Here is an 18,242-nt window from a genome sequence, read left to right as displayed (position 1 = left end):
GGGGTCTCTCTTGGCTGGTATCCAAGAAGCTATGGGGAGCACAGTCTGTAGTGTATTTCACCCTCATCTTAACCTTTGAAGGAATCCTTGTCCCCATTTTATAGAGGAATAAACTAAGGCTCAGAGGGGCACAGTGGAGGTTCAAAGCAAGCTCTTCCTATTTGGCAGTGTTTTCCATCACAGACTCTCTTTACACAGGCATAGAGGTGGTATAATGACCTTCAATACTCAAGACAGAGCATTAGGAGAAAAACAACAGAACAAAATGTAAACCCTCATTTTTACGAAAAAAAATGTCTATCCAAATAGACGGATAGACAGATACCTAGATCTGGTTACATCTCATAAACATACAGTGCCATGTCTAGAATAATACTCTCTAAATGATCTCACATACCCTAACCACCAATTCTTTTTTTTCTTTTTTAAGATTTTATTCATTGATTTGAGAGAGAGCGAGCGAGCACAAGCAGGGGGAGCAGCAGCAGACAGAGGGAGAGGGAGAAGCAGGCTCCCCACTGAGCAGGGAGCTGGAGGTGGGGCTTGATCCCAGCACCCTGGGTCGTAACTTGAACCGAAGATAGATGCTTAACCAACGAGCCACCCAGGCACCTCATCCTTTATTTATTTATTTTTTTTAAATGGGCTCCATTCCCAAAGCTTGGCTTGAACTCACAACCCTGAGATCAAGAGTCAGATACTCTACTGACTGACCCAGCCAGGCACCCCCTTAATCACCAATTTTTAACAGTTCAGTTTTCTCTTTCATATATTTCTATATTATTGTAAACGTTTGCCACTCACTGGCATGATTTTTAAAATAATTTTTAAGAAAAAATTTCCCAGTAGGGTTTATTGAACCTTTCAAATTGCAAAGACTCCCCCCCCCCACATACACACAGTAAAAATTATTTTAAAAATGGGAAAAGTGGGGCACCTGTGTGGCTCAGTGGGTTAATCCTCTGTCTTCGGCTCAGGTCCTGATCCCAGAGTCCGGGGATCGAGTCCTACATTGGGGGACTCAGCGGGGAGCCAACTTCTCCCCCTCACCTCTCTCTCTCTGCCTCTCTGCCTACTTGTGATCTCTGTCAAATAAATAAATAAAATCTCTTAAAAAAATGGGAAAAGAAAAAGTTCTCTTTCCCATGAGTTTATCAATTAAAAAACACACACACCTTTCACCTTGTCCTTCAAGAGTCCAATTTTTTAAGCTTAAGAGGTTAATAAAGTAAGGTGGTAGCATCTACAGTGCAATAAATATTTGCCAAGAACAGGTGTATTGGTCCTTCCAGCAAAGACTCCAGATGCCGTAGTTGAATCAAGTGGTCAGAATGACTCACTGCAGGGCCCCAACATCTCTCTCTTTTCGGGTGTCTACTCCCATGCTTCACTTATTTTTTTTTTTAAGATTTTGTTTATTTATTTGACAGACAGAGATCACAAGTAGACAGAGAGGCAGGCAGAGAGAGAGGAGGAAGCAGGCTCCCTGCTGAGCAGAGAGCCCAATGCGGGAGCTCAATCCCAGGACCCTGAGATCATGACCTGAGCCGAAGGCAGAGGCTTAACCCACTGAGCCACCCAGGCGCCCCCCGCCCCATGCTTCATTTCTGAGGGTTTTCCCTCCCCAGCCATCACACATCAAGCATCTCGTTGCCCCCATCTAACCGCTACCCCATAATTAAAATGTTCCCGGGTAGTAAAATTCATTCCCTCATCTGATGAAGGAATTACAACGTTAATGGTGTAGAATTTTCTTTCCTTTCCCTTGTCATGAATTAGTGCTTCAGCAGGAGCTTTCTGAACACACCGTATAAGCTTGAGAGTGAGCTGTGTGGTGACGAGACTGGGCAAGCTGGTTGGCCAGTGGGTGTCAGCCCGCAGCTCTGCACAGCCGTGATCTCCTCAACGTCACCGCTCACTCAAGGCGGGGCTGGTGTTGCCAGACCGTACTTTTTCCAAAGAAACAGGAATGTGGATTTATGTAAAATATGATTTTTAAAATGTTGATTTAAATCTTCTTTCTTTTTTTAAATACTGTGGATAAATAAAACCCACATGCAAACCCGGTGCTGCCCGCCAGCCCACCAGTTAAGCACTGATGTGACCTCGGCCCACCCTTCCAGGCTGGTCCCCAGCTCCTCTGCCCCTCACAACCTCACCCTGTGCCTAAGCACCTCTGTGTCTGGGCTCAACCTTTTAGATGCCCTTTTCTGTCTCTTCTGCCAGAGTCTGTCCTGTCCTTCAAGGATCTGCTTAAATTGTACCAACTCTTCCTAATCCTAAATACTAATCTCAGCTAATACTGCTCCATCCTTCAAGGCTTTCTTCCAAATGCTATTTTGCCTCCATTGCATTCCCACTGATTCTGGCATTCCTCACATTCTGCCTCTCATTTCCTTTATTTCCGCATGTTTAAGTCTGGCTGCTAGGTCATAAATTGGTAAAAAGGAAGAGGGTGTGTGTGTGTGTGTGTGTGTGTGAGAGAGAGAGAGAGAGAGAGAGAGAGAGTGTGTGAGTTATGACTTTGGTACTGTTATCCTCATTTTACAGGAGGGAAAAACAAAACACAGTGAGTGAGTGATCACCCTGAACTTTCCGTATACACTCTCTCTGCCCATCTCCGACACCACCTTCTACACCTCCCTCTGCTCCTGCTGTCTAGCACCCTCCTCCTTTCTTCTCCTTCTGGTAACTTCTACTCAATCCGTAAGACAGTGTTACCTGCAGGCCCCGTCTCTTCTCACACACCAGTCAGGACTGGTCTCTCTCCCCACACTTCTGCGCTCCCAGAGCGCCCCGGAAGACCATCCATCAGATGTGCGCATCAGACTGTGTAACGGGCTCTCTGATTCGTTGTTTCCTCTCTTGTGCTGTAAGCTCCCTGCCTAGCAGAGTCCCTGGCCCAGGGTAAGTGGGCAGTCGGTTACCTACTGGATAGCAGGAAGGAATGACAACCGGGGGGGGGGGGAGAGGGAAGGAGGACAGAAGGGACAGTAACAGCCCACAGGCCATCAACAAATGTGAGGTATGATGAACTCCATGGTTCCAGGCCCCACTTCTGGGCTGAAATGGATGCTGGCTCCTTTGTAGCCGAAAAGCCCATGCACGGGAAGGCTCCAGCTGTATCCCCTTTCCCCTCCCTCCCCACCACAGTGGCAGGTTGCTGCTTGGTTTCAAGGTCCCAGGAACCAGTATTCACCTCTGCTCTTTGCTCCTGGTCTCCGGCCCTAAGGAGAGTGATTTTCGGCATCAGTTAGACCCCGCTTTGGAAGGATAACTTCAGTTATGGTGGATGGCGGTGAAGATGAGCCTTCCCCAGAGGATGGCAGGAAGGCACACTGGAGAAGCTCACAGGAGGCTGGTGTGAGGAGAAAGGCCGACCCCAGCTCTCACTGCCCAGGGCAGACAATGAAGAAGGGAGGACTCTCTTGCAGAGAACTCTGGAAGCGAGGCTCTCTGTTGGGGATTGCTAGAAAACTCCTCTGACACTGCTCCTCCACGGGACCCTTCCTCATTCACAGACCAGGACGCTGGGCCAGGATGCTCCTGCTCCTAGACCCTCCCCCAGACCCAGGCTACAGAGAACCATCTTTGTCTCAGAGGAAACTGCAGAGAATCTGGCCTGGGTTGATGTTCTCAAAAGCCCAACTGCCCTCTCAAAGGAGCAGTTTACCACATCCACTGACACCCACTGGGAGCTCGGTGGGGTAGGGAAAACCGGTCTCTTCACCACCACTCCAACAAAGTCAAGCCAGGGTGGAAGCCAAGGATGCCATCCCTCCAGGGGATTCAGAACCTCTGAGAACAGACCTGGAAGGCCAGAGATCTGGGGAAAGATGGCGGGATCCATCCTCCTCCAGAGCAGGCACAATATTCCCAGGTCCCCTCTGACCCAGACTCCACGTTCAAAGAGCTGGGATGGAGGAGCAAGGTTCCCCCTGCTTCCCCCTCCTCCTCCCTCTTTGTCTTCCGTCTCCTTCCCAGTGACCCACCCAGAACCTTGTCCCAACCCCCAGGTGCTTGCAGTCCCCACCTCCGGGATAACTCAGAATTCCAGGCTCTCACTGACCCCCTGGCAGGCCCGGCTTCCCCAGGTACTTCACCTCAGTAAGTTCTCCATCAACTAGTAAGACAGGATCTTTTGCCCTAGTTTACAGACAAGAAAATAAAGTTCAAAACCATTTTATAATTAGAAAGGAGAAAAAAAAATCTTCAAAGGAGACCACAGTACTTAAATAAACAAAATACTTTAAAAAAAAAGAAAGAAACACACAAAAACTAATAAGAACCAGGACTTCAGCGAGAGAACTGACTAAATAATCTACTGCCTTAGAAAGAAAGAAAAAAGTTAATTTCATTGAATATTATGTGCCCAGCGCTGTATGTGCACTATGTCCTTTCCTCCTTGGGGGAATCCTATAATGCAATCTCTCATTATCCCCATTTCACAGATGAGAAATGGAGGGACAAGGAGGTGGTGTGACTTCCCCAAAGCCCTGGGCATTGCCCTCTTCCACACTGGGCCACGGTGGTGAGCTACCAGGCTCCCCTTTGGGCAACGTGTTAGCGTTTTAACGACAGCTCTCTAGAGAAGACAAAGTCATCCAAAGGAATGACTCGAATGCCAGGAATTTTGGGCCTCAGTCCTGCCCGTGGGCAGGTTTCTCAGGAAAGGAGTCTTTTGGCACCAGCAGGCATCCCCCGAAGGCGGCCACCCACAGCCCTGGCTGACACAGGGCTCCATTCAGCAGCTGGTAAAGCCGAGGACTTGGGGGGGTAGAACGTGAGAGAAGACTAGTCGGAGAAGGCCAGCCCTGAGGCAGGCTACAGGAGTGGGGCAAGTAAGCAACTGCACGAGAACGTAATACCAGCTGCTCCATGGTCAGCCTCCACACATGTCCCCTCACCCCAAAATATCAGCCTGCTTAACAGTGGGGCAGAGAAACACATTCCGTGTTAGTGTCAGAGCCGGGAGGTAAGCGAGTGCAAGAGGCCTAGATTCCCACCCCAGCTCACTCCCTGGGCCACCAGAGCTTAACACCTGCTCTCACTGGTCCGTGTCTGTAAGACAAGAGGGGTGGTCTGGGCAACCAGTGAGGTTTCGTAGAGATAAGCTCTAGGTGATGGGACCGAGAATAGGGGCCAAGCAGGGTCCTGCAAAGGGAATCGAAGGGCACCATTCATTTGCTTTGAACAAGGGTCTCCTGAACCGGACTCCAGGCCAGATACTGCACTGAGCCCTGTGACAGACAGCTTAAAGCCAGAGGGGACAGCCTCACAAGTAATGCTCATGAATTCTCCCCAGAGGCCAGAGGTGACCCTACAAGGAGTGATGCCTGCTGCCCATAGGCCAGGTTTGAGGGGTTCAGGGAAGCCCTTCTAGAAAAGCCTAGGACATAGGCACCATCACCCAGTGTAAACAGAGGCTGGAGACACCCAACTGGAAAGAACTATCCAAAACAGCACTGAAGCACTAGAAAGAATGCATGCAAATTTAAGAAGGAGGCATCATTACCTCCACTTCACAGACAGAAACAGGCTCAGCATGGTCTTAGCCAGGTGGCAGAGCTGGTATGAGAACCCGGTTCCACTTGCCTTACAGCTTTCACTCTCTGTTTTTATCCCCCCCTCACTAGTGCAGGTGTGTGCCTGGGAGAGGAATAGGGGTGGATGGAGAGGGGGAAGGGAGGATGTGTGAGAATAGGAAAAGGACTGGCGAGAAGGATGGGGAAGACAGAGATGGGTAGTAAGCACTTTCTTACTGAAACAAAATGGCAGCCAAGGTTTTTTCCCAAACAGACTCCTCTGCGGTCGTGTGTAATGATTTTTAAGAGCACTGGGTTCTGGAATTAGCCAAATCGGGGCTGAGCTCCTGGCTCAACCATTTAATCCCCCTGTGCCCTACAGCAAGTATTTAACGTCTTTGAGCCTAATTTTACTCACCCAATACAACGGGAATAATAATAGTCGCGCCACATTGGGCAGTTGGCAAAGACTGAGTCAGTGCTGTATTGAAAGGGCTTGGCATGGATCTGGCACCTGTTAAACATTCAGTAAACCATAGCAAATCACCAACCACTAGTCTAACGTGCTCCGGCGGGCTCCCCTCTCTCCAGGTTTCCTCCTCAAAATCGACATCTGGCCAGTCCCCCCCCAAATCCTCACTGACTCCCTCCTTACTCCTGTCTGCTTCCTGTGCATTCCCTCCATTTCAGGGCCCACTTCAAAGCCTCTTCTCCTAGTGCTCCTCCTCCTTCCTAGGATTCAAGCTTGCATTTGCTCGAGTGGCTCATCAGTTAGTCTTAGCTACTACACAAGCTCCTGAACCTCTCAAGAACACAACTGTCCATTGTGTGTTGTTTCAGCAGACTGGTCTGCACGGATGGATCAAGCAATTGACCAATGGGCTGGTGGGTTTGTGGGCTGATAGGAATCACCTAACCAGTTGCCCAGGTGCGCCTATAATTTGTAAATTAACTTCTGGATATACGTCAAAACCTTCTACCCAAACTACAAATTATGCGCTCTTGCAAATTTGCCAAACTATTAAATGAAATTTACTACTGCTCAAGAATGTCTTGCACTAATTAGACAGAGACAGATGAGTATATGAAAGATTAGGGTGAGGGGAGGGTGGGAAAGTGGAAACTATAGCTTACTGACTTTGCGTCAGAGGGTCTTAACCCTTTTTGTGCCATAGACCCCGTGAGTGGACCAATGAAGCCAAGGGATCCTTTCTTGGAACATTTTCAAATATATAAAATGCGTAGCTTGACTACAAAGAAAGCCAATTACATTGAAATATAATTATCAAAAATTTTTTAAAAATGAATAGTAATATAGTAATATACCTTCTTTATTAATGCATTAAATAACAAGCGTTAGCACCAGTATAATAACGGCTGTAATTTCAAAGCTACAATGGGAATAAATCATAGTTCAAGTTATCTGCAGTGGCTAAAATGTGATATGAAAAGATTCGTGATTTCTACTGGTGACAACCTCCCAGATACTGCAAATACACTATGGTTTGTTGCCTACATTCATAGTCAATGAAAATGCTAAACAAAGATGTTATTTTATTCTCCTAACCATGTTCACACACTGAATTCTACATGGGAGTTGCTTGGGGCCGTTAACCCCAAGTTAAGAATCGCTGTTAGGTCCTTACAATTCAGTCAGTGTTGTACTGGGCATATCCTGGAGGTCCAGCTCATGTTCTCCTCGAGGTATCTCCACCCACACAGCCCTTCCTGCCACAAAAGGTCTCGTTCTGTATGCTTGACCCTCCTCTGCGCTCCTCTCCCATCTGACCGGCCCGGGGAGGATGCCTGCCCTGGCAGCAACCCATGGCCAAGACGGCCAGAGACCAGCCACCACATAGCCTAGAGAGCGAGCCTCTGCATCCAGAGAACTGAGCTCACATGACCAGGATCCTCTCCAGCACCAGTACTGAGTGACAAAGGAGGGGTTCCTGGGATAGTAGGCTGAGTGGGGTGGCTCGGGCAGGTGCAGAGTTTGAACCCATAGCACCTGCTGCGCTGGTGGGATAGTCTCAAACCCAGAACCTCCTCCACCCTGCCTTGAGGCCTGCCTCCACCCTTTCAGGCCTGTTGATAACCAGCACGGCTGCATTTTACCACTCCTCCCCCTCTTCATTCGAATCAGCTTTAGGGAGTCTCTGTTTCCTGTATCAGAAGAGCCTTAAGTCGGCACTAACAGTAGCATTTCACAGATGAGAGAGCTGAATGAAGTTCTGTAAACCCCGGGCATTTGCTCAGGCTCACGGGGCTGACACATGGTGAAGCCACGGCCCCTGTCTTCCCCTCCTCCCTCTTCCCTTGAGGAGCAGAGAGGGGATGGCCTTTATTATTTATTTATTTAAAATCATGCGAATCATACCTGAAAACAGTCTCTTACAAAACTTCAACACGCCTGTTAAAATGTCCCTCCTTCCCCATACGCTCGGTATCGTGCCTAATAGATGCAGACCCCGACCACAGTAGGCTGTACTCAGCCACCACCCAAGTTGACGTCCCTGGTCTTTGAAGCCCGTGGACGGGAGGGCCGCGCCAGGCTAGGCAGAAGGGAGTGGGACGGTGAGAACGGCCAGGAGCGCAGCACCTGGAAACGCTCAGCGCTGCCGCCTGGTACCCCGCTAGGAAAATCAAAGTCGATTTCCCAGAGAGCCGGCATCTCCGGCTTCTGGGCAAAAACCACGTCATGGAGGGAAATCGGCACCAAAGGCTACCCTTTATCTTCGTATGGAGCCAACTCTCCCCACTGCCATGTTTGTGTGCCCCCTCATCACGTGACGTCAGAACCACAGACTATTCATACATACCAAAGGAGACCACAAAGGATGCTTCCACACAGAGTGGGGGAAGCCACAGCCATCTTAAAAGTATAAATAAGTCCAGCCAATAAGTTTTACTTACTTTGGGGGGAAAAATAACGGAGGGAGGGGAGATGGGAATTCTTGTGTTCTCCCACAGTACCTGTGTCCCCAGAAAGCTGCGTGTGGGGCAGGGCCCAGGCCCCAGGGCCCAGACGAGACAGGGAGACATTCCTTTTGAAAATATGCTTCTTTTCCTTGGAGAAGGAACGTTCAGCCAGCTTCTCAGACACCACCAATCTATAACTGCCTGCATATCACATTAACCATCTCCTTGAAATCCTGGGGCAGCATTTATTTTATCCAGGAAACTGCGACAGGCCTATTGTTAGCAGGAGGGCCCCTCGTCTTTCCTTTACTCCTACTCTGAAATATTACCCGTGTAGACTGGAAACTGCTCACAGAAGGCGTGTCTTAGTCTAAACTCTGGGTCTGGGAGATTAGCATGCTGAGGCACAGAGAGATTAGGGATCTAGCTGTAAATCACACAGCGGGTGGGCAGCACATCTAGGCTCCTAGCCGGGTGTGCCCTAGCCCCCAAGCCCACGCCTCCTCCCACCAACTACTAAAGAGCAGCACAAAGTGGTTGGCCGGGTGATTTCCAGAGACAGTTCTGCCGATCTCAGTTTCTCATGGATTGCCTTGGGCAAGTCACTTAACCGCTCTGCGTCCCATCTTCCTCATGTGTACATGTGGGGTTATGACTGCCACTATCTTGAGGATTACTGACAGGACTACCTCAGCCAGGGCTCGACACCCATGCACCCTATTATTATAATGTACCGGTCCCGTTTCCCACACGGAAGTGAGCAGATCTGCCGTCTGAGATTCGATCACTGTATCTGCACAGCTGCCACAGATAGGCAGGACAAGATGGCTATCAAACCCATTTTACAGTTAAGAAAATTCGTTCCTCCTCAGAGATGACAGAGATCTTCCGTAAGATCTGAGTTTTAAAAAGTGAGCGCATTGTCAGCATGAAGTCAGTCCTAACTGTCCTCCCTCTCCCGGCTCCGAAGGCTTGTTTGGGTTGAGTTAGAATGAGTTCCTTCTGCCTTGCCCCCCGCAGAGCGGCATCCTGCATCCCTGCCTCCCATGCTGACTGGCATCCGCACAGTGCCTGGTACAGAGCAGAGACTCTGCGCGGTGTGGAATGAGTGAGTGAATTACTGAATGAAGAGCCTGATCCATGGATAAGAACCTACTGGTTGGCCCCAAAAACCTGGAGTAGGTGTTTGGGGGCAGAAAGCAAGAGGCACGCAGGCCAGAGTTCCAAAGGCGGGAACCAAGAAGCCCATTCACTCCATTCATTCCCAGAGCCTGCCCTATAGGGAAGAAGACTATAACAAGACCAAGAGCCCCCCGGATCCAGAGTGTTACCAAGCCTGGCCCCCACGACTCAATGCAGGGCCCAGAAGTTAACTGTGAAGTGCACGTGACCCTCCTGCAGCTAAAACAGATGTAATAACATCGCCAGCGAGGGGCAGCAAACAGGCCAGGGAGATGGCCCATTTGTCTTCCTAATTGTCAACTTTGCCCATAATAAGATTTTTCTCCCTGTCACACCTTAGGCTGCTACTGAACTGAAGCAAAACCAAAATATCCATCTTCCAGCCATGAGCAGTGGCCTTCACAAGGTGCCGGGGACGAAAGGAGGCTACTTGGCTTGGAGAGGCAGTGAGAGCTGGAAGGAGCCCCAGAGTCAGGAGCTGGGGGTTGGGAGGTGTTGGGGGGAGTTTTGGGGGGCGGTGCGGCATGCTGTTAACCAGCTGGAGGTGCTTACACAGTTACCGCACCTCCCTGGGCCTCTGCTTCCTGTAAACTTAAAGTCCAAAGTTCTGGAAATGGGGCCAGTGGGTGACGGGAGGGCTGTAAATCATGTGGTATTATATACAAGGTATTTTAGATTATATGCACTTGGAAGAATGTATGGTATCCACAGGGCTTTTTTTTTTTTTTTTTAAGATTTTATTCATTATTTGACAGAGAGAGACACAGTGAGAGAGGGAACACAAACCGGGGGAGTGGGAGAGGGAGAAGCAGGCTTCCTTCCCCCTGAGCAGGGAGCCAGACGCAGGGCTAGATCTGAATACCCTGGGATCAGGACCTGAGCTAAATGCAGACACTTGATGACTGAGCCACCCAGGCGCCCCGGTATCCACAGTTTTATCAATCTCCAAGATAGATGTAATGCTTCCCCCACCCTAACAATAAAGTTAAGAAACACCTGCCTAGACCATTTTCATCCAATAAGCATTTATCAAGCACCTTCAATGTCTCCTTCTCTGTGCTGGGTACCTGAGACACACATAGGACAAGAGGAAAAAGAAATATGTTTCTGCGATGCTCAGTGCAGTTGAGGCTCCCTGGACAGATACACGTCCAGGGAGCTTTGGAAACAGAGAAGAGGCAACACTGGACTCTGGTCAGGAAAGGCCTTCCAACATGGCACTGATGGTGGTGGTGGTGATGGTGGTGGAAACTTTAACTGACATGTTGATGTTGAAAGCTGGTTGTACATTTACTGGGTGCCTAAGGAAGAAGAGTATCTTAGACAAAGGATAGTGTGTGCAAAGACAGCCTGTGTTCCAGGAACTGCCTGAAGTGCAGCCCTGAGTAAAACACAGAGGGTGCTCATGGAGAGGGGATTGCGGTGGCTGGGAGATGGGGGAGTGGGAGAACCAGAAACAGGGCTGGAAAGTCAGTGGGGCCCAGATAACCAAATGCCACGTAAGCCATCCTAAAGAATTTTTACACTATAGGGTGTTGAGTTCATTCTAGCTTTAAAGCCTTAAGATGAGCCACCTTACCCAGGGAGGGGAGACTCCAACTGCCCGTTATCATGGCTGAGAAAGGAAACTACAGATCTATTGATTGGCCCAGGCAATGGGATGCCATTTGGGCCCCTGGTCATCACGTGATACAGTCTTTCAGTCCTTCTAATGGTCTCTGCTGCTTGTCTCAGAGTCCTTTCTTGTCCTGTTCTTTCTGACCAGAAGGCTTGTTCCACCCTCTTCAACTGGTTAGCTCCTACCAGCCTTTCAACAGAGCGACTACGATGCCTAACACAGACTTTCATAGTAGCTTATCCCTCCCTTTGGAAAGAAGTTAGCACTACCTGTAATTCTCTATTTGAGTGATTTGATGCATGTGCGTCTTGGCCACTGGACTGCACACTCCATGAGGCCAGACAGTGCATGTTTTCATTTCTCTACCCCGCTATCTTGTCTGGTGCCTGCAGAGAGCAAGTGTTTGTTCCCTGAGCCACCCCTGAGCTAAGCCATCCTTGGACCCTGAGCCATCCCTCATCTCCTTTCCCAGAATTCACACTATGGTCCAGCGAGTTGGGAGTTTGAGACACGGGCAGGAGGACTGGATTTGAAAAGGGACATGAGAGTGCACTCTGCTGCCATTCCAAGTGTAGCTCTGTGTTCTTCATGTCTTGAAAGTTTCTAAAGAACCCACATTAGGTTTTACCCAGGCAGGTTTTGTGTTTAATTCAAGATGCTTTCCCCCAGTCCTCAAGCTGGTCACTGGCTGCCTCTGACCATCCTCTGATGCTACTTGTTCCATAGCACTGCCCAGGCTTCAGGCGGTCATCCTCAGGAAGGGGGCAATCTCCTCCTCTTTCTCCTGGAAAATGCCTCTTCCTGGCCCTCCCACCTGCACTGTAGGTCTCTAGAGAACTGAAACCGCCAGTTCTCACAGCCCTGGCAGAGCCTCAGGGCAAGCGCTTATTAGACCTCGTGTAGGGGCCACAACTTTCCAACTCCCAGGCTATGTCACTGGCCACTCTGCAGGGACAAAGTACTTGGGGTCAAAGGTATGACCTTAAGGGAGAGATGAGAAAGTGGGAATCTCACCAAGTGGCACGCAGGCTCAAGAAAAGTGCCCTAGGCTGCCAGCGCACGCGGCTCCCCAGGGCAGCCGTGCCTCCACCCAAGGTCGTGGCCCAACGCGAGTTCTGGAAAGTTCAGCCAGAAGCCGAGGGATATCAGGGTAGACACGGGGTAGGGGGGCAGCTTTTACTAAAGATCGGAGACCAAGAGCTCGCTTCCAGCTGGTCCTGGGAGCCGGTGCAGGGCGCCCAGTCCCGCCATCTGCATCCCGGACCGCAGCGCCCCGCTGGGAAGCGCTGGGCGGGGGCTGCACCACGGGAGCCGCAAGGACAACGCGGCCTCCCCCTCCCCACCAGTCTCCTCCCTCCCCAGCACCCGGGCTCGGGGAGCGGGTCGGGGCGGAAGGGGAGCGGCGCCCGCCCCTGGGTAGCCCGCACAGCCCCCGCAACCCCCGCAACCCCCTCCTTGCGCTGTCGCCCACCCCAGGCAGGGGCGCCTGGTCGGCCCAGGCTGCCGCAGCCTCTGTCTTAAGGGGAGACGGGGACGCGGCGCGGGGAGGGGGAGAGGCGGGCGGCGGGAGCGGAGAAGAGTGGCGGAGCGCCGGGACCCAGACTCGGTCGCCTGGGGCAGGGTGCTGGCACGCCCCACTCCATGCGCCGTGAGGGACTGGGGTCGCAGAGCGCCTTACCTTGGCGCGCCGCAGAAGTCGGGAGGGAGGCGGCCGGCTGTGCCTGGGGCCGGCACACACCCCGGCTTCGGGGCGCACGCAGCCTCCGGGTGCACGGTCCCTGTCCGGGGCGCGCACCCCCGGGCTGGCGCACTCCGGTCGCCCGGGGCGCGCACAGCCTCGGGCGCCCTCTCGCCGGCGGCCTGGGCCTGGGCCCGGGGCGGACACCCTGCGGGGCACACCCACCGCGGCCGATGCGGGACTGGCCAGGCGCGGCTCGCGTCGCTTGCTGCCAACACCACCCGAGTCCCCGCCTTCGCTAGGGGGAAAAAAAAAAAGACTCCTGACGCGGCGCGGGCTTTGGTGTGTAGGAAGGGGCAGCATTGCGAAACCGAGGGGGAGGGTCTTAGCCTTGATAAGCTCAAAAGGCCTTGGACAGAGTTGGGGAGAAAAAGTTTTTGTAAAGAGACTGGGAAACGCCGGCTCTGTATAGCGCTCTGCAGATTTCCAAAGTGCTCTCCCGTACATTTCTCACTTCGTCCTCACACGCACGGTAACTAACTGTTGGGCCATTTCTAGCCCCATCTTATAGATGGGGAGACAAGCTCACACAAGGTAATGCTTGCCCGAGCCACCATCAGAACCCCGTCTTGGTAACGGCATCCTGGGTACAGTGAGGTCTTGCACATCCCTAGCGGGATTTTCTCATTGCAGAGGTGGGAGAGCGAGGGTGGGGATGGATGTAACTGAACTCATAACCATCCTTAAGTCATTACTTTTCCCCTTTGCTTTCTTCCTCCGCAGCCATTGCTTTAGCCCCACTCGGGAGTACGGTCTTTCACGTCACACGCCCATCACCCATAGTGCTTTTTATCAGTTCAAACCATTTACATTTCAGTCATCAATCGTGAATGACCGGCGCACGAACTGCTGTGTGTCGTACACGGTCAACCTAGGGGGAAAGAGCTGATCCTATTCCATTTTACAGATGATAACAAACGGGTATGGGCAGGGTTGAATGTAAAGCCTGTGGGACTTCAGGCCCCAGCTCTCACTCAAAGCTGCTTTCAAAGGGCCAGTTGGCACAAGGGAAAACTTAACCAAAGGGCTTGGGTTTTTTGACATGGAGACCCCGAAGGGGGAGATAATTTGGGGCAAGGGACAGTTCTGGGACTTTCATTTCCCCATTTTGATAGAAATATGATTATTAAAAAGACATGCTTCTACTAGGGCTCCACTAGGAGCAAATTAATAGCCCTAGAGCAACAAGAAGTGGCAACAGAGCCTTGGCCTCCATACTGGCAGGTAGCAGGGAGTAGTGGTGAGCTTGAAGGCAGCTCCAGGCTCCTGCCCAAGTGAAGAGGCTTTTGCTACTCAGCTCTAGTGGGTTGTTGCCAGTCAGGGTATTACCCTTAGAGATAAAAGTGCTCATGACCTATCAGCCAAAGTGGGTGTATTTGGGAGTAGCAGAGAATTTCAACCCAGGGCAAGCAAGCCAGAGCAAAACCATAGGCAAATCCAACAAAGGAGAGAAACATTATTTTACAGAGAAGAAGGAAGTGCGGATGGGTTGTTGTGAGAACGGTCCGGTAGAGAGAAGGAAGAGTTCAGCATGATAATGGGTTTTCAGTGGCTGAGTTGCAAGACAGTCTGTCTCTTGTAGGAGACGCAATGTACATCTTTCCCTTTGGGGGACTGTAACTGATGCTTTTTTCCTGCTGAGATTCTTCTGTTAGGGGTCAGTCATTGACAGTTTTCCTATAATTGACACTGAGTGGTAGCGTTCCTCCTAGCAGGCTCCTGCCACAGCCTTCCCCTTCTAGCATCCTGAATCCACTTTAGTGAGGTTTCTCTTTATTTTCACAAGGGTGAGGAGTTCATATGGTCAGTTCATCTCATTTTTAAAGAGAAGCTGTCCCTCAGATATGTAAGTGAAGTCTCCCATTTTGGTGATAACTCATTTTAAAAATGCTAAACACTTGAAGTCTAGGTCAGTGTTGTTCAAGCCAAATGAAATGAGTTTGTGAACCTGATATAGCCCATGGAACAGGGGATGTGCCTTTTGAGTTTGGGGGCACTTCACACTTTCATTTAGGCCTCCTGTTGTCCCTATGGGATGGACCCAGCATGGATTACTACTTATGTTTAATGGAAGAGAACCCTCCAGTTCAGGAGCTTCCACAACTAGCTCAAAGTTGCACGAGCTAATTGGTAAAGTTGGAACTGAACCCAGCCTTCTGACTCCTGGTCCTGGAGCCTTTTTCCTCTGCATCCTCCAGACTCATTAAAAATCTGTTTCTTGGTTTCTGGGCATTGTGAGCCAAGTTAGGCATAGGACTGGCACTGAGGTGTGGAGACATAGCACCTTTCCTGGGAAGATGAAGCGGGAGTGCCAGACTGCTGTCCTCGAAAGCTCAGCCTGATGACTCAGAAACGAAGCTGTATCTTGAGGGTAAAGCTGAGTCAGAGGAAGCAAAGTCTGACCTCGGGCAGCCAGGGCTTCTGAATTCCCAGATTAGTGTATCAAGAAACAGGATGAAAAGTGGCCTAACCAAATAGACGCAACAGTTAGCCCCCCACCCCGCCCCACCCACCCAAAAACCAGGAGCCACAGACACATAGATACTGGCTAGGAAACTGCCAATTTTGCCATAATAGGGGAGCAACAAGAGTTAAACTGAAAAATGGACCCTTTGTGTGGTCCTGGAAAGAGAGGACCCCTTGCAGGCAGCAGGTCTTCTAGAATCTACAGTTGGGGCGTCTCCAGTGCAAGACCCAGCCTGGGCCTTTCAGACAGAGTGAGTGTGAAAAGCTGATTGAGAATGACTGGGCACAGCACTGCTGCATCCTGAACCTCTGTAATCAAAGGACTGAGTAGCAGGCAGAGAATGGAAGGCCTCCCCTGCCCCCCGCATTTGCTGGATTAACAATTATTCACCATCTATGCGTGTGCCAGGCGCTGAGTCAAGCCATTTGCACTCACGGTCTCATCAGGTCTCACAATAAAACTGTCCAATGGCCATCATTCTCCCATCAAGGATAGCAGTGGTTCTTGCCAGAGGACGCACACAAGTTGATTGGGGAGGTGGGGTTCGAACTTGGGTCTTAGTGGCTCCAAAGACTGAGCCCCCTGTAACTGAGAGTTTAGAGGTCACTGCTAACATGGAGATGTGTTGTTCCAATCCTGCTTCAAGCAAACACTGCCCAGCTGTGAGAGTGTGGTTCACTAACACTTCCACAGTGTGGTGAGCTCCTGCAGGCTCTGCCGCAGTCAGTGGTGTGTTGATACTATTTGATAACCAGCTTTCGGGGTGGGGTGGGGGGAATAGGTGCGTGGATACAGTCAATTCTCATTATTCCCAGTAGTCCTATAAAGTAGCCACAAATGCTGAAATTGCTAATACAGAATCATTGCTCCCAGAGGGAAGTATAGCGTTAGGTTCTCATAAGCCACTGGGCCCATTTTCACGAACTGGCCAATATGTAACTTTGTTTCGTGTTTTTGATTAAAAACTATAAATATACATTATATTTTTTAAAATTTATTTTTAAAGTTCTTACTTAAAGTCCAGTTAGTTAACATACAGTGTAATATTTGTTTCAGGTGTTCAGTATAGTGACCCATGACCCAGTGCTCATCACAACAAGTGCACTCCTGAATCCCCATCGTGTACATTGTTGATTCGTTAACATTGAACTGATGGCCAACAGCACTATAATTCACACCTGAACGAGGGTTATTTTTTTTTAAAGATTTTATTTATTTGACAGAGAAAGATCACAAGTAGGCGCAGAGAGAGAGAGGGAAGCAGGCTCCCTGCTGAGCAGAGAGCCTGATGTGGGACTCGATCCCAGGACCCTGAGATCATGACCTGAGCCGAAGGCAGCGGCTTAACCCACTGAGCCACCCAGGTGCCCCTGAACGAGGGTTATTTAACACATATATTTTCTACATAAGGCATATCGCAGCCTCCTGGCACTTAGAACACTAGGTAGGTAGCACTTCCATGTTATGCTTTGGGGCTATTTTAAATAGTGAAATCACCTGCAAAAAAGCACAAAAATGTAAAAAAGCACTGCTTAATAGGCTACAAAAAGGAAAATTGTTTAGAGCATGAGAGCTGACACAAGAAGGCAGAGGGTGACCTTGCTCAACCTCAGCTGCGAACACACACACGGTGACTCAAAATTTTCACCACTCTGCACATGTCCTCAAAGACTGCGAAAGTGCTACAGGAATTGACTTTGGGGTTTCAAGAAAATGTTAGCAAGTTAGAGACTTCGCCAACACAGATCAGCTCATGATGAGAATGGGCTGTATGCATATGTGTTCATGTATACTTTCCGGGCCTTTATGTCCACAACCTAACCTTCCAGCTTTATTTCCCATTATCCTCCAGCCTGACTGGACAGTTCACCATTCCCCAAACAGGGCCCATACATATCTAGCTTTGTGGCTGAGTGAGTGCAGTCTACTCCCTACACCTAGATACACACACACACACACACACACACACACACACACACACTCCCTGTCTTCCCATGTCGAGTGATTCTTCTGTGACCACCTTCATGAAGACCTTCCTCCATGAAGACCTTCCTCCATGAAGTCCTTCCTGATAACTCAGACAATAGGATTTCTCCATGCTTGGAATTACCATGGCATTTTGAAGTCTTTGTCAGACATTGTTCATGTTCTATGTCATATTATAAGGCAGCCTTAGTGATCTTCAAAAACACATGTATCTGGCCATGCCCCTCCCCTGCTTACAACCCATTAAAGGCATCCACTGCTCTCAGAATAAAATCTGAATTCCTCTTTTTTTTTAATTTTTTATTAGCATAGAATGTACTATTTGTTTCAGGGGTTCAGGTCTGTGATTTATCAGTCTTAAACAATTCACAGCACTCACTGTAGCACATACCCTCCCCAATGTCCATTACCCAGCTACACCATCACTCTCACCCCCCTCCCCTCCAGCTACCCTCAGTTTGTTTCCTGAGATTAAGAATCTGTTATGGTTTGTCTCCCTCTCTGGTTTCATCTTGTTTCGTTTTTCCCTCCCTTTCCCTATGATCCTCTGTCTTGTTTCTCAAATTCCTTATATCAGAGAGATCATGTGAAAATTGTCTTTCTCTGATTGACTTATTTCACTTAGCATAATACCCTCTAGTTCCACCCACGTTGTTGCAAATAGCAAGAGTTCATTTTTTTTTTTTTTTTAAAAAAGATTTTATTTGTCAGAGAGAAAGAGAGAGAGAGAGAGCATAAGCAGAGGGAGCAGCAGGCAGAGGGAGAAGCAGGCTCCCTGCTGAGCAAGGAGTTCATTTTTTGATAGCT

The 18,242-nt window shown here is 49.8% G+C and overlaps 1 protein-coding gene across 1 annotated transcript in view; it reads right to left on the bottom strand.

Annotated features, from left to right (window-relative positions):
• Positions 1–13,238, bottom strand: part of KANK4 (KN motif and ankyrin repeat domains 4) — a 68,135-nt gene extending 54,897 nt beyond the window's left edge. Inside the window, exon 1 of the mRNA XM_032302420.1 lies at positions 12,923–13,238. The gene's annotated coding sequence lies outside the window, so the exon portion shown is untranslated. The remainder of the gene's footprint in view (positions 1–12,922) is intronic.
• Between the last annotated feature and the right edge of the window lie 5,004 nt (positions 13,239–18,242).

The sequence above is a fragment of the Mustela erminea genome, chromosome 10 (assembly GCF_009829155.1).
Source record: "Mustela erminea isolate mMusErm1 chromosome 10, mMusErm1.Pri, whole genome shotgun sequence".
NCBI classification, from domain to species: Eukaryota; Metazoa; Chordata; class Mammalia; order Carnivora; family Mustelidae; genus Mustela; species Mustela erminea.
Note: the sequence above shows the minus strand (reverse complement) of the source record. Positions and strands in the feature narration are given on the sequence as shown.